Source organism: Lissotriton helveticus, chromosome 10, assembly GCF_964261635.1.
Source record: "Lissotriton helveticus chromosome 10, aLisHel1.1, whole genome shotgun sequence".
Lineage (NCBI taxonomy): Eukaryota > Metazoa > Chordata > Amphibia > Caudata > Salamandridae > Lissotriton > Lissotriton helveticus.
In genome coordinates, this window is record NC_136071.1 from 1,195,475,783 (window position 1) to 1,195,492,024 (window position 16,242).

Below are 16,242 nucleotides of genomic sequence, written 5' to 3' on the forward strand. Positions count from 1 at the left end.
AGAGTGAGTCAGTCAGTGAGAGTGAGTCAGTCAGTGAGAGTGAGTCAGTCAGTGAGTGGGAGAGTGTCAGTGAGGGTCTATCAGTGCGAGTCTTGTCAGTGAGAGTGAGTGAGTTAGTCAGTGAGTTGGAGAGAGTGGGAGAGTCAGTCAGTGAGAGTCTGTTAGTGAGCGTGAGTCAGTGAGAGTGAGTGAGTTAGTCTGTCAGTGAGAGTGTTATTGAGAGTTAGTGAGAGAGTGGGAGAGTCAGTCAATAAAGCATGTCCCTTACACGAAACGGCCCTGTTTGTAGCCTAATCGAAAAGTCCTCTGCATGCCATAATATTATGGCCTTGGTGGATGCTTTGTGTTGTATTAACACCTTAGGAGCGCCGTAAATAAACCTCCCCAGTGCTGCGCTGTCCATTATCCAGTGCTGAACTGGACGTCCAGCGGTCGCACGCAGCACTGGGGAGGTAGTGCCCGTGACGACCGTTGGCCGACGGCAGCACTTAAGGAGTTAAAAGCAGTTGTAACATAAGGGTGTGGGGGGATAAGAAGAAACAAACAAGAAAGGAGAACAAAAGAGTTTTTGTTTTAAAAAGAAAATGGAGAGTTTAAGGGGAAATAGGGGTTTGATGGAAGAGAAAGGGTACAGGACACAGGAGGATGTTATAGAAAATGCTTTAAGTTGTGTGGAAAGATATGGCCAGATTGGAAGAAAAAGTATGAGGAGCAAATCACTGACGGGAGAAATAAATGGCAGGAAAATAGTGGGGAAGATGTGCCTGCTGTCCTTGTAGCGTCGCTGGTCTTTCCTGTGAAGCTTTGTGACAACTACTTGTTAATTTATGTTAGTAGGAGCGCCCGAGGCCGTGATTACATTTGTAGGAAAGTTTGGCGTTTGGTAAAGAGAGGTTTATTGCAAGTGGGGGAAGTGTGCTGTGTATGCCTGCAGGAACTGTAAAGGAGCGGGGTTGCAAAAGGAAATTTTGAAGGCAGGATGCTTTGTATATGTATAGCCTTATTGGTTATGTGTAGTTCGAGGCATGTGGGCTGCTAAATTCATATCTTTAGCATAGATCGCCGCCTAGTGTTGGGTCCGGATGATTGCACATTGTTGTCCTGGAAGAGTCTTCGAAGTATCACGAGATAGGTGGCTCCTCCCCTGGACTACAGTGCGCATGGGCATCTGCTCCATCCCCAGATTGTTTTTTTCCGCCATTGGGATCGGATGTGATTTCGACGCCTCCTTGTCGGAATCGAAAAACGTACTTCTTTAAGGCCAAAAGGCCTTCGTTACTCGCGTCGGTATTGTTTGCGAACGGTCCCGGGCATCTTCCGACTCTTCGTGTCGGATTTCTGTACAGTTGCTGCTCTTCGGCCATCGAGGCCCGGTACTCGCAGCAAGACCCAACGATATCATCATGGATCGGAGTCCGTTCAAGCGCTGCCCCGTGTGTGGGTCCAAGTACCCACACATCGACGTGCATCCAGTTTGTAATAAATGTCTCTCGCCGGATCACGACGAGGGCAACTGCATGGCCTGCTCCAAATTCAGGTCAAAGAAGACACTCAAGCATCGGCGCGCGGCGCGCCTCGAGGCCTTACACGCAGCCCCTGCACCTGACGACATATTCGACGACCCCGCAGAAGAAGGCCTAAGCCATCATCTTCAAATTTCACCACCATCGACGGAGGTCGAGGCCGATCCAGAGGAATATATCGAAGGACAGAGCCAAGACATTGAATACGTCGATGAGGTAGGGGACGACGAAGAAGTCTATGGGGCCTCGGAAGATAGCTCGGTGGAAGAGCTATTCCCCGACAGTTACTCGACTCAGGCTCAGGTCACGGGATCGCCTCTCGGCCTTACCCACGACCCTGCACCGATATCCCCAGCCCCGCCTTCGGGCCCGGCCACGGATACAACGGAGGAGCCGTTGTTGCGCGTATCGAACTGAAACCGCAACCAGTACAGTCGACAACATCTAAGATGGCCGACGTCACGCCTAAAACGAAACCGAAACCAACGGCCTCGACCACATCTAAGATGGCCGAAGACACGTCGAAAACGAAACCGAAACAAACGGCTTCGACGACTTCTAAAATGGCCGACGTCCCGTCCAAACTTACGAAGCCTGCTCCGCCTTCGACTCCGTCGCCCTCAGGCCCTACAAAGCCGAAGAAGGCCGTCGAGTCACCGGCGCCACACACAGTGGCCAAGGACGCGTCCTCGAAGAAGGTAGTCCATCACGTCTCGACGGCTGCGGCGTCAACCTCCAAACGTACGGTTGAAGAAAAGACCGCTAAAGGCCAAGATCCGAAAGCCGGAGCCACTACTCCTCGGTACAAAGATACCGGGTCTGTATCAACGGCGTCGGCGCCTAAGACTGCTGCAGGGCAGCGAACCGTTGGAGTCGAGGATTCGTCGGTGCCTCCTTCTGCCAAGCCGAAGTCCTCCCAGGCCGCCGAACATGAAGCATCGGTTGTCAAACCCTCGGCTTCATTTACAAAACAAGTCACCGACTCCCTCAAAAGAATTCGGGAGAAAGCCCTGCCATCGACGAAGGATGCGCCATCGGATCCGAAACCGCTGGAGCCACCTGCCAAGCCGTCGACGAAACTTATCTACACTCTACCGCCAAAGGTGCCACCAAAGGCGTTTGCACCCCAAACGGTGCCAAAGACCTCGGGGTCTTCGGAGTATTCGACGTCCAGTGCTACTTTGCCTCGACAAACGGCATCAGAGGACGAATCGGAGCATTATATCGATGCCCACACTGGGATAATGACACTTTATAAGAGAAAGATCACTTCCCAGCCACTGGAGTCATTTGTAATTCCACTAAAAAAGAAAAGGCAATCACAGGACATACCTGCCCTTGTTGAACCTCTGCTACCTCCACCAAGGAGGAGTCCAACACCTTCCCCCAACCAATCAGGGGGTGAGGATGATGACCAAGATGAACAATACAACTTCCCTACTGGTAATGACCCTGATGTGCACCAGGACTCATATAACGACGTTGGGGACCAAGGAAGTCATCAGGTGGTACAGGACCCACAAGGTTTTGGGGCACGTACATCACCAACTGAAGATTCAGCGGCTTTCAATGCTTTAATAGAGAGGGCAGCTGCAAATCATAATGTAGATATGCATGCTGACCCGGTGGAAGAGGATTTCCTGTTTGACACTTTCTCTGTCTCCGAAAGAACCGTCAAAACACTTCCTATGTTGAAAGGTGTCCTCAAACATGCGCCAGAGATCTTTAAAGAACCTACAAGGGCAAGAGTGGTAAACACACGTATAGAGAAAAAATACAGGCCAGCACCTGGGGACCCTGCCTATATTCGGGGACAGTTGCCTCTGGACTCGTTGGTGGTCGCAAATGCCCGCAAGAGGGCCAACTCCCAAACAACTGGTGAAGCTCCTCCCCCAGACAAGGAGTCGAAAGTGCTTGAGGCATCTGGCAAAAGGGTGGCTGCGCAGGCTGCTAATGTATGGCGTATCGCAAACACACAAGCATTATTAGCGCGTTACGATAGGGCGCATTACGACACCCTAGAACAGCTCCTTCAACATCTACCCGATGAGTATAAAGAAGCAGGCGAAATGCTCATACAAGAGGGAAAACTTATATCAAATGCTGCAATAAAGTGCGCACTTGATGTAGCGGACACAGCAGCTAGAGGCATTAACACTAGAGTCATGCTGAGGCGCCAAGCTTGGCTTCGTATATCTGGATTTAAGCCTGACATCCAAACTACTATCCTCAACCAGCCCGTCAATCCTGACAGACTGTTTAGCCCAGATGTAGACACCACACTTGAAAAGATTAAGAAAGACAATGAGACTGCTAAGTCCATGGGGGCACTTCAATCACAACAGTTCAGGAGCAACACTTTTCGTCGCTCAGGAGCGCGTAGTGTTACCAGAGGACACATGGGACAACAAACACAATTCACAAGAGGTGGTGCACAATCCTCGTACCCCAAGCAAGGTAAAGGGGGTTACCGAGGTAACAGTGTCAAAGGCAGTGGCAGAGGGAACAACAACTCCCGTTCCTCTGCCGCAAACAAACAGTGACTCCCTGTCACTACCCCCCGACCATCCAACACCTGTCGGGGGGAGACTCCAGCAGTTCCTGCCAGTCTGGTCGTCCATCACCACGGACAGGTGGGTGAGAAAACTAATACAGTACGGTTATTGTTTGGAGTTAACATCCACTCCTCCCAACATTCCCCCAAGACAACGTCCTATGTCGGCAGAGCACTTGCACTTATTGCAGCAGGAAGTACTAGTAATGCTGCAAAAAGGAGCAATCGAACTCGTGCCAGTGGAGGAGGAAGGAACAGGGGTCTATTCTCTGTACTTCCTCATCCCAAAGAAGGACGGATCCCTCAGACCCATTCTGGATCTACGCCCTCTCAACATGTATATACTGTCAGAACACTTTCACATGCTGACACTGCAGCAGATCCTTCCCCTTCTAAACCAAGGGGACTTCCTAGCAACCTTAGACCTCAAGGATGCTTACTTCCACATCCCACTCCACCCGTCCCACAGAAAATACCTCAGGTTCACCATTCTCAACAAACACTATCAGTTCAAAGTCCTACCCTTCGGGGTGACTACTGCCCCCAGAGTGTTTACAAAGTGTCTGGCGGCAGTGGCGGCGCACCTCAGGAGACAGAACATACATGTCTACCCATACCTCGACGACTGGCTCGTTCAAGCAAAGTCGGAAAACCAGTGCGCCTCACACATGTCCCACACTATTCAACTCCTTCATAGCCTGGGGTTCTCGCTAAACTACCCAAAGTCGCACCTTCAACCAGCCCATGTGCGGCAGTATCTGGGCGCGACAATAAACACCCTGACTGCTATGGCTCAGCCAAACACAGTCAGAATCAACAGCATTCAATCGCTGATCCAACGATTCAGACCGCAACACTCCCTGCCAGCGAGAGTGTTCATGCAGTTGATAGGCATGATGGCCTCCTGCATCTTCATAGTCCCGCACGCAAGGTTGCACATGCGCCCCCTCCAGGAATGCTTGGCAAATCAATGGACACAGGCTCAAGGACAACTGACAGACCTAGTGTTGGTGACCGGTCGGGCATACAACTCTCTGCATTGGTGGAATCCACACAACCTTTGCAAGGGACGACCGTTCCAAGAGCCACCGTTCCAAGAGCCTGTGCCACAGATTGTCCTAACAACGGACGCATCTCTCCAAGGGTGGGGAGCGCATGTGCTACACTACACGGTGCAGGGACTGTGGTCGACCCAGCAACGACGATTGCATATCAACTACCTGGAATTGATGGCAATCTTCATGGCGCTCAAGTCCTTTAAAGTACATCTGTGCAACAAGGTCGTGTTGATCCGGACGGACAACATGACAGCCATGTACTACATCCAGAAGCAGGGAGGTACTCACTCGCCACAGCTGTCTCATCTGGCTCAGAGCATGTGGAAGTGGGCCATTCAGAGGAACATCTTCCTCATGGCAGAACACCTCCCGGGCAAGGACAATCAGATGGCGGATCTGCTCAGCAGGTACAGCCATCAAATGCACGAGTGGGAGATACATCCATCAGTACTCCACCCGTACTTCCAGCAGTGGGGTCATCCAGAGATAGACCTGTTTGCCACAAGGGAAAACGCAAAATGCCAAAGCTTTGCCGCCAGGTTCCCTCACCCAGAATCGCAGGAGAATGCGATATGGATGAACTGGTCAGGCAAATTTGCGTACGCTTTTCCCCCAGCGCCTCTCATTCCGCTGGTGGCAAGAAAGCTAAAGCAACACTCGCTGACTCTCATCCTGGTTGCTCCAACATGGGCACGCCAACCATGGTACACCACGTTTTTAGAACTTTCCGTGGTACCGCATCAAAGGCTGCATCTCACACCCAGCCTCTTGACGCAGAACCATGGCGACATTTAGCATCCAGATCCGCAACAGCTCAATCTGGCGATCTGGCTCCTGAGGTCCTAGAGTTTGGCTACCTCAACCTGCCTCCTGAATGCATGGACATCATCAGAGAGGCAAGGAAGCCCACTACCAGAGCTTGCTATGCAGCAAAGTGGAAGCGGTTTGCCATTTACTGTACTGACAACAATATCAACCCGCTAGATGCATCCATTCCTAACATCATCTGCTATTTGTTACATCTTTACAAATGCAATCTAGCATACGCTTCCATTCGGATACATTTATCCGCCATAGCGGCTTATCTCCAGAATAGACAGCACCTCTCTGTTTTCAGGGTGCCTGCCATTAAAGCATTCCTGGAGGGACTGAAGCGAGTCATTCCTCCAAGAACACCACCAGCTCCAGTGTGGAACCTCAATGTGGTCCTCACTCGGCTGATGGGTCCACCTTTCGAGCCACTGCACTCCTGTGAAATTCAATTTCTAACATGGAAAGTGGCTTTCCTCATTGCTATTACATCGCTCAGGCGTGTTAGTGAGCTGCAGGCGCTCACAATACAAGAGCCTTTCATCCAAATACATTCTAACAGGGTGGTGCTACGCACTAACCCCAAATTCCTTCCTAAGGTAGTGTCACAGTTTCATATCAACCAAACTATTGACCTACCCGCATTCTTCCCAAACCCTCAAACAGTAGCTGAACGAATGCTCCATACACTGGACGTTAGGAGGGCGTTGATGTACTACATTGACAGGACACAACACTTCAGGAAAACTCAACAACTTTTTGTTGCCTTCTCAGCACAGCACAAAGGCAACCCCATTTCCAAAGCGGGAATAGCCAGATGGATTGTTAAGTGCATCCAAATCAAAAAGCTAAGCGCACTTTAACAATACCCCCAAGAGCGCACTCCACACGCAAATTGGGGGCGTCTATGGCTTTCCTAGGGAACATTCCTTTAGAGGACATTTGCAGAGCAGCCACATGGTCCACACCGCACACATTTACAAAACATTACTGTGTGGACGTGCATTCCAAGCAGCAAGCAGCTGTAGGACAGGCTGTTCTCAAAACACTTTTTCAAGCTTCTGCAGCTGGCACGAGCAACCGCCCTTAATGGAGGGACTGCTATGTATTCTATGCTAAAGATATGAATTTAGCAGCCCACATGCCTCGAACTGAATATGCTACTTACCAGTATGCATCTGTTCTTGGCATGTAGGGCTGCTAACATTCATATCGCCCTCCCTCCTCCCCGGTGCCCGTAGCGGCTGCAGATACTATCTTGCATTCATCATTAGCATGGACATCCTTTACACTATTTCACTCCATCTCTGCCACAATGGCTAAAAACAATCTGGGGATGGAGCCGATGCCCATGCGCACTGTAGTCCAGGGGAGGAGCCACCTATCTCGTGATACTTCGAAGACTCTTCCAGGACAACAATGTGCAATCATCCGGACCCAACACTAGGCGGCGATCTATGCTAAAGATATGAATGTTAGCAGCCCTACATGCCAAGAACAGATGCATACTGGTAAGTAGCATATTCATTTTTTAAAATAGAAAATGAGGCCAAACAAACATGTCTACAATGTTTCTAAAAAAAAAAGTGTAAACACAGTGTTAAGCGTCCCGGAAGACCCTGCCCTAATTTAAGCTTTTTGCACGTGTTAATATTACGGCACTAATTTGACTAAAACTAACAGTTTTGCACAGAACATTGTTGTTAGACCCGTCTGCTTCTGAGAGTCCCCTCACCACTATGATTTCTTTTGTTCCCCTGTACCTCCCAAAATTTGTCGCTTTTTATATGTCTACCAGGACTTTTTATGTGTTGTCTCATGGGGTTAGATGTTCCTTGACGCTCAGTTGCTCACAAGGTTCGTGGCACCTATTTACAAGGCGCCTGGCCCAAACCTGTGGCACTACAAACTGGGGTTGTCAACCTGTATAAATGAACTTAAAATGGTGGACACCCTTTTTCCTCATGTGAAGTGACTCCCATTGGAGCCTTCATGAACCCTGGCCTCTTGAGGTTTTGGCGCCCTTTTGTGTGGCGCGCATTTCTGACAGGAATTCCTTTCTTTTCCTCAGGTACACAAAATGGCTGCTCTAGAACCCCAGTAAGGTGGCTGTGAGTGTCCTAAATACCCCTCAAGAGTGCCATGTCATTGTCACAGCCAGAGAAGGTTCTAGAACCTTCTGGCTCGTGCCAGTACCCCAGGGCACTGGCTATATAAGGCCCAGTCCCTGGCGGCCATTTTAGATTGAATGAAGGATTGGAAGAGTTCAGATTAGAGAAGGAGATTAAGAGATTCCAGACTTGACACCAGATTGACACCTGCCCTGTTGACCCCTGAGGTGGCTGGTAGCGCAGGCAGTAGAGCAGCAAAGGGTTGCTGGCGTTGTGTCTGACTGGCGTTCCAGTCAGCTACGTGAGAAGTGATCTAGCGCCTACAGCGCCTGCCCAGCGAGTACCTCATTGCCCCCAAAAGACTGTGGCCAGATTCGTGTGCCTCCCCGCGCCCCCCGGTGGTGAACTGTGATCGATTTATCGAGTTGCGAGGCGGGAGCAAGTTCGCCGCGACCGCGATCGTCAGCTGTGCCCCCTTCGCGACAGGTGCCTCTAGAGGGGAGCTCGGACGTCTCCGAGCCCCACCGGCGTAGAGCGCTTCCTGCGCAGATTGAAGGTGAGGTGGTGCGCCGGGGCGGGGAAAGGCCGGCCTTCGTTGGGCGGGACTAGCGTCTCTGCCACTCCCCAGTGACCCGGGAGCTGTAGCTGTGGGCGGGAACCACCTTGTATGCGGAAATCGGAGGGAGGTCCGTGGAGCCCCTGAGAGCCCCGTCGCTAACGAGAGAAGTGCTGTGCCCGACTGAATCGTATTTTGATTGCAGCCGATGTGAGGTGGGCCTGTTTCTTCATAGTGAATGCAGCGTTGTGAAGGAACTGTGAACCGGCATTCATTTGACTGTGCGCGAAGGTTGTGTGACCTCTCCGGCAGCCCGTTCGTCAGTCTAAAGACTTTGAACTGGTGCCGCCTGTGCTCAAGTGGTGCTAAAGCCCGTAGGCGCGCATAGACTTCACCGGCAAAGCAGAGATCCTATCCCGGTGACCGCCGAGTGCAAATGATGTATTTACTGTGTTTCCTTGCCTTTTAGATATACGCGCATACGCCCTGAGTGATTATTAAAGAGTCCCAAACCTTATTTTGTGCTCAGAGAAGCCGTATACCCGGTCATTGAAAACAGCATAAACTGTAAGAGTTATCTTTCCCATTTGAAACGTATTGCAAATGTGATGAACCTAAAGTATTTAATTGGTGGCAGCGATACCAGAAGAAACATGTGGTTGCTTATTTAAATGAACCAGTATTTATTCTGATATTTATTTGTGGTATTCATTCCTAAAGTTTATTCTATGGATTGATGCTATTTATTCCTGACTTATTTATTAATGCTAATTATTACCGAATTGAAACCCAGGACTGTATGACCAAAAGAAATGTATATGTGCTTTCCCAGTCAACCCTATTTACAACAAAGAACTTTTATATAAAGGAATCGTATTTTTCTACAGCAGTGGTGTGGTGTCCTTCTTTTTGGTGTGGATGTACAAGGAGTTATTATTGGGTCAGAGCCGGCTTAACACTACAGCCTTCACTTGCCTTGTCACTTGAGCCAAGCTACCCCCTTTGTGCTGGGCTTGCCCATCGCAGGTCCAACAATTGTCAAATAGGCACAAAACTGTTTATAAAAATGTGATTGCAGGGGAGTAGGCACTGTTTACTATCCAGTATTATGGGTGTCTTTCATAGATTCACATGCCTGAATCTTTCCCCGTCGTCGAGACAGGAGTCTCCGGTATATAGAAAAGTAATGTCCCATGGACATATAAAGAGAAAAGTAGGCCTAAGGGCCTCACCCTAGTAGCCTATCTGTGTCCTTATGTAAAAAGGACCAAACTCCTGAAGAGAGCCAATCAGCTAACATCTTCCTCTAGAACCTTCCTGTGAGGAGCCTCAGTCTCTCAGATTTTCTACCGCACGTTGTGCTAGGGAGTCGCCACCTGAGTTCTCCTCAGGTTTTCTTCTTTTCAGCAATTTCTTCACTAATTTAGATTTCTTTCATCAAAATCGGACTATGGCTGACCTTCAGAAGAAGGGTCTCTTCGGAGCTTGTGCTTCTTGTAATAAGAAGAGATTACATATTGAGGATCAGCACAAGACATGTCTATTCTGTCTGTATCCAGATCATTCGCCAAAGGAATGCAAAATTTGTAGAACATTCTCTACAAAAACGCTTAAGGACAGAGAAGGACGACTCAATCTGGCTGAACAAACTTAAGACCAGAGACAACTTGGAGTCTTCAGAGGACGGTGAGATTGCTTCTGTCTCCTCTAAATTATCCTTGAAGAGGCCAAGGGTTACTTCCCCTAGCCCTACAGACGCTCCTCCTAAGAAGACTGCTAAAAAGTCTTCAGAGGCTAAATCTTCAGCGTCTGACAAGGAAGCTCCTGCCTCCACTTGCCTTGTCACTTGAGCCAAGCTACCCCCTTTGTGCTGGGCTTGCCCATCGCAGGTCCAACAATTGTCAAATAGGCACAAAACTGTTTATAAAAATGTGATTGCAGGGGAGTAGGCACTGTTTACTATCCAGTATTATGGGTGTCTTTCATAGATTCACATGCCTGAATCTTTCCCCGTCGTCGAGACGGGAGTCTCCGGTATATAGAAAAGTAATGTCCCATGGACATATAAAGAGAAAAGTAGGCCTAAGGGCCTCACCTTAGTAGCCTATCTGTGTCCTTATGTAAAAAGGACCAAACTCCTGAAGAGAGCCAATCAGCTAACATCTTCCTCTAGAACCTTCCTGTGAGGAGCCTCAGTCTCTCAGATTTTCTACCGCACGTTGTGCTAGTGAGTCGCCACCTGAGTTCTCCTCAGGTTTTCTTCTTTTCAGCAATTTCTTCACTAATTTAGATTTCTTTCATCAAAATCGGACTATGGCTGACCTTCAGAAGAAGGGTCTCTTCGGAGCTTGTGCTTCTTGTAATAAGAAGAGATTACATATTGAGGATCAGCACAAGACATGTCTATTCTGTCTGTATCCAGATCATTCGCCAAAGGAATGCAAAATTTGTAGAACATTCTCTACAAAAACGCTTAAGGACAGAGAAGGACGACTCAATCTGGCTGAACAAACTTAAGACCAGAGACAACTTGGAGTCTTCAGAGGACGGTGAGATTGCTTCTGTCTCCTCTAAATTATCCTTGAAGAGGCCAAGGGTTACTTCCCCTAGCCCTACAGACGCTCCTCCTAAGAAGACTGCTAAAAAGTCTTCAGAGGCTAAATCTTCAGCGTCTGACAAGGAAGCTCCTGCCTCCAGGAAGCTAGCGCCGTCGTCGACGGTATCGTCGGCGCAAAAGAAGACTGTCTTTCCTGTCCATGTTTCCACTTCGACGACGACAGTGTCAACGACGACGGCGTATTCATCGTCGACCAAGAGTACTCCATCGTCGTCTGCGGGTAAACCTGTGTCGTCGATTATTATCATTCAGAAACCAGTCCTTTCGAGGGAACAAGGCCAGAGGCCAATCCTCTTACAGAGGAAACTATCATAACAGGTCCTCATATTCCTATAATCAAGGACGGTCGCAATTCCAGTCGCGACAGCAGCAGCAAGGTCGACAAACCTCTTATGGAAAATCCAACTATAGAGGGAAAAACCAAAAGAAAACCACTGGCGGACGCCAATGACCTTTTCCAGCAGCCAGTCCCTCCACCATCTCATTCTTTCAAAATTGGAGGAAACCTGACCTACTACCTTCACAATTGGAAAGCAATTACAACCGACCGATGGGTGCTGCAATTGATACAATTTGGACACTCCATAGAATTCAAAACAATTCCCCCAACAACTCCTCGTATTATGCAACACAGCAACATGCGATTGCTTCTTCAAGAAATCTCCTCTATGTTAAAGAAAGGAGCAATAGAGCGAGTACCATCGGCTCACAAAGGGAAGGGATTTTACTCCTGTTTTTTCCTGATTCAAAAGAAGGAGAAGAAGTGGAGGCCCATATTGGATCTCAGGGCACTCAACGCATTCCTGAAGAGTCAATCGTTTCGCATGGTGACGATCCAGGAGATCTTGGGTCTCTTAGAGGAGGGGGATTTCATGACGTCTTTAGATCTATAAGACGCATACTTTCACATCCCTATCCACAAACGACACAGGAAATTCCTCAGATTTGCAGTAGCAGGTCAGCACTACCAATTCTGTGTCCTACCGTTTGGCCTCAAGTCTGCACCCAGGATTTTCACCAAATGCCTCTCCCCGGTTGCAGCATTCCTCAGGCAGCACGGTCACCAGGTCTTCTCTTATTTGGACGACTGGCTGGTAAAGGCACAATCTCTAGCAGACGCAACCGCATCCTCCACCGCCTGTCTGAATCTCTTCAGGCACTTGGGTCCGCATTGTGATCACACAACAAATGACCAAGGCATTGAAGTAGTGGAGGTCGATCAAGAACCTCTCACAGGGATTGCCATTTCTGCTCCCTCCAGCTCCACACGTAATAACAACGGATGCTTCTCTGGAGGGTTGGGGAGCAGTCCTTCAGGAATTACAGATCAGTGGCAAGTGGACAAACCAGGAAAAACAGCTTCATATAAATCTCCTGGAGCTGAGAGCGGTTTTCCTAGCCCTGCAGGCTTACCTACCACGGATCCAGAACTCCCCAGCGCTCGTCAGGACCGACAACACTACGACGATGCACTACTTGAACAAACAGGGAGGAACGCGTTCGCTCACACTATCGCGCGAATCGCAGAAGATCTGGAATTGGCTCGTTCTCCACAACATCTCGTTAAAAGCGGAGTACGTCCCGGGCAAGGACAATGTCATAGCAGATGCACTGAGCAGGCAGAGGTCTCTGTCCCACGAATGGGAACTCGACATGGACATGGTAGCTTACATCTTCTCGGCGTGGGGAACACCGCAGATCGACCTGTTTGCGACCAGGGAGAACGCCAAATGCCAAAACTTCGCAAGTTGGCATCCCCAGTCAAGGTCCCTCGGAAATGCATTTTCCATAGCATGGCGCAACGTATTTGCGTACGCATTTCCGCCATTTCCAATGATTCCCAGGGTCCTCAGGAAGATCAAGGCGGAGCCTTGCACTTTGATTCTGATTGCCCCATTCTGGCCGAGACAGCACTGGTTCACGGACCTTCATCGCCTCTCTCTACAGCCGCCAATCCGTCTGCAACAGCATCCGCCTCTGCTCACGATGAGCAACAAGCAGGTTCAACATCCGAATCTGAAATCTCTCAGGTTATCGGCTTGGCTCCTGAGTACCGAGAGTTCAGTGAACTGAGCATTCCGCAGGAGTGTAAAGACGTCCTAGCCAAGGCAAGAGCGGACAGCACTAACAAGACCTATTCCCTGAAGTGGAAACGCTTTTGTATATGGTGTGCGGACAACGGTCTACGTCCCTTCCGCACCTCACCGGAACAAGTATTACCCTATCTGCTGCATCTAGCGCAGTCGGGCTTAGCCCATGCATCCATTAGAGTTCATCTGGCTGCGATTTCAAGATTTTAAAGAACATTGACAGGACCCTCTCTCTGGTCTAATAGATAAAACAGTTCCTCAAGGGACTTTACAGATCCTTTCCTCGACCACGAATAATTCCTCCAACATGGCGTCTCAATGTGGTCCTTAACCAATTGATGAAACCCCCTTTTGAACCCATCCATAGGGCGGATATCAAATATATTTTGTGGAAGACAGCCCTTCTACTAGCGCTTACCTCAGCAAGGAGGGTCAGTGAATTTCAGACTCTTTCCATACAAGACCCCTTCATGCAGTTTAAGGGTGACCGAGTGGTTCTCAGAACTAATCCTCGGTTTATTCCTAAAGTCCCGTCGGACTTCCACTTAAATGAGCCAGTTATCCTCAGGTCAATTTTCCCAAATCCCAGCACTGCAGCCGAAAGATCTCTGCACTCACTGGACCTTAGGAGGTGTCTAAAGTTTTATATTGACAAAACCAACAGTTTCAGAAAATCGACTCAGCTGTTCATAGCCTTCAGTAGACCACGGAAGGGTATGCCGCTTTCCAAACAAAGTATTTCAAGATGGATATCTTCGGGAATCGCCTTTTGTCATGACCGAGCTGGACGGCCATTGCCAGCAAAAGTCAGGGCTCACTCTACAAGAGCCATGTCCACTTCTGCGGCACTATTTGCAGGGGTGCCAGTTCTGGATATCTGCAGAGCGGCAACATGGAAGTCGCCGCATACCTTCACCAGGCACTACTGCCTGGATACGGAGCTGATGAAGGATGCAGCCGTGGGGCAAGCAGTGTTACGCCATCTGTTTCAGTAAGGTGAGCCTTCCTCTATCCCTCCATCCTTTGCTGGTATGCACATTTTATTATTATGTTTCTGGTTTATGGGTATTGATGATTCATAGTCGTATGATATGTATTATATGATGACTTGCATATTATATTCCACCAGAAATGTGCACAATGTATTGCTTGCTACTCTGATTCAGGCATGTGATCTATGAAAGACACCCATAATACTAAATAAGAAATGCGTTACTTACCTGTAACTGCTGTTATCCAGTATTGGTGTCTTTCATAGATTCACATGCAACCCTCCCGCCTCCCCTGGAAGGACTCACCTATCTCTCTATCAGTATTACGCCTACCTAGCTTGGTGCGTACGAAAATCTGAGAGACCGAGGCTCCTCACAGGAAGGTTCTAGAGGGAGATGTTAGCTGATTGGCTCTCTTCAGGAGTTTGGTCCTTTTTACATAAGGACACAGATAGGCTACTAAGGTGAGGCCCTTAGGCCTACTTTTCTCTTTATATGTCCATGGGACATTACTTTTCTATATACCGGAGACTCCCGTCTCGATGGCGGGGAAAGATTCAGGCATGTGAATCTATGAAAGACACCAATACTGGATAACTGCAGTTACAGGTAAGTAACTGTGAGAAGTTGGCCTGATGTGCAGTGCTCACTATTCTAGTGATCACTATATATCAGTCCAAACAACCCTTATTGATGATTGGTTGTAAGTCAACCTTATAGACCAGCTATCCTAGTAGCATGGATACGAGCAGTCTAAGGCTAAGACTCTAGAGGGCGTGTTAAGCCAGCTGTTTTACCATCACATTACCCCTTGAACACCCAGTGAAAGGACACCACACAAGTGTTATGAAAATAAACAGTGTATTTATTAGAATCACAACAACCCTGTACTCTTTATGAGGACAGGGTGCTAGGCACACAACAAAACTCTTACGAAAATACTTCAGTTAGCACAGTATACACAAATGCCCGAGGGGCACGAAAAACCATATACTCTAAAAGTGGAATGCGAAATTACTAGCAGGTAAGTACAGTACTAATAGGCTTTGGAATCGCTAGGACTTGACTAGGGAATCGTTAGATTACTTCTAGGAGACCTAGGGGACTCGGGTGCAGAGTGTGCACTCTCACGCGGGATGCGGGACAAAGTCTTTGGGAGCTAGTAAAGTTAAAGTTAGTGTTCACGGGCGAACCCGACCTGGTAGGGAGAAAACGACAGTGGATCCTGACCCTTGGATAGTGAGGCTATGCTGGGGCACCGCAATGCCGAAGTTACCTAGCCCAGGGGCTGCAGCTGCATAGGTCTCAAAAGACGTCGGGAATCCTCGTTGCCGGACCAGGAGCCTGGAAGAAAGATGCTGGCAGGCGACCAGTGAAGAGAGTTCGAGTTGATCCAAGCCTGGATCTTGAAGATGGATGACACCTGAAAGCAGAGGGGACCAAGTTCGTGACTACTAGCCAGTAGTAAGTGGGCACCAGGAGGGTACCGGATGGTAGTCACCTCGACTAGGTGAGTGGGCGACGCTGGCTCTGCAGATCTCACGGACCAGGAGGCGTTGTCGGCGACCAGGATGGAGAGGCGAGCTGTCCCACGATGGATGAAGCTGTCGGCGTCGAAGTTACCCAGGATTGGGCAACAAGCCTTGGCTAATTCAAGCCCACGCGGTGGACTCAAAATGGCGTCTTGAGTGGACCAGGAGGGTCCGGGGTGCTCCTCTTCTGGAAGGGAGCAAGGGCCAGTCTGGAGCAACCAGACCAGCAGCAGTGATGTCGTCGGGCGTCGTTCAGAAGGCCACAAGCCAGAGGGCTAGTAGCCAAACAACGCGGTGAGCAGCAAAAAGCAGAAGGGCCCCACGCCGATCGTGGAGATGCTGGGGGGCTACTCTTCGGTGCTGGAGCTGCTCAGGGTCGGGGCTTCTCGGACCCCAAAG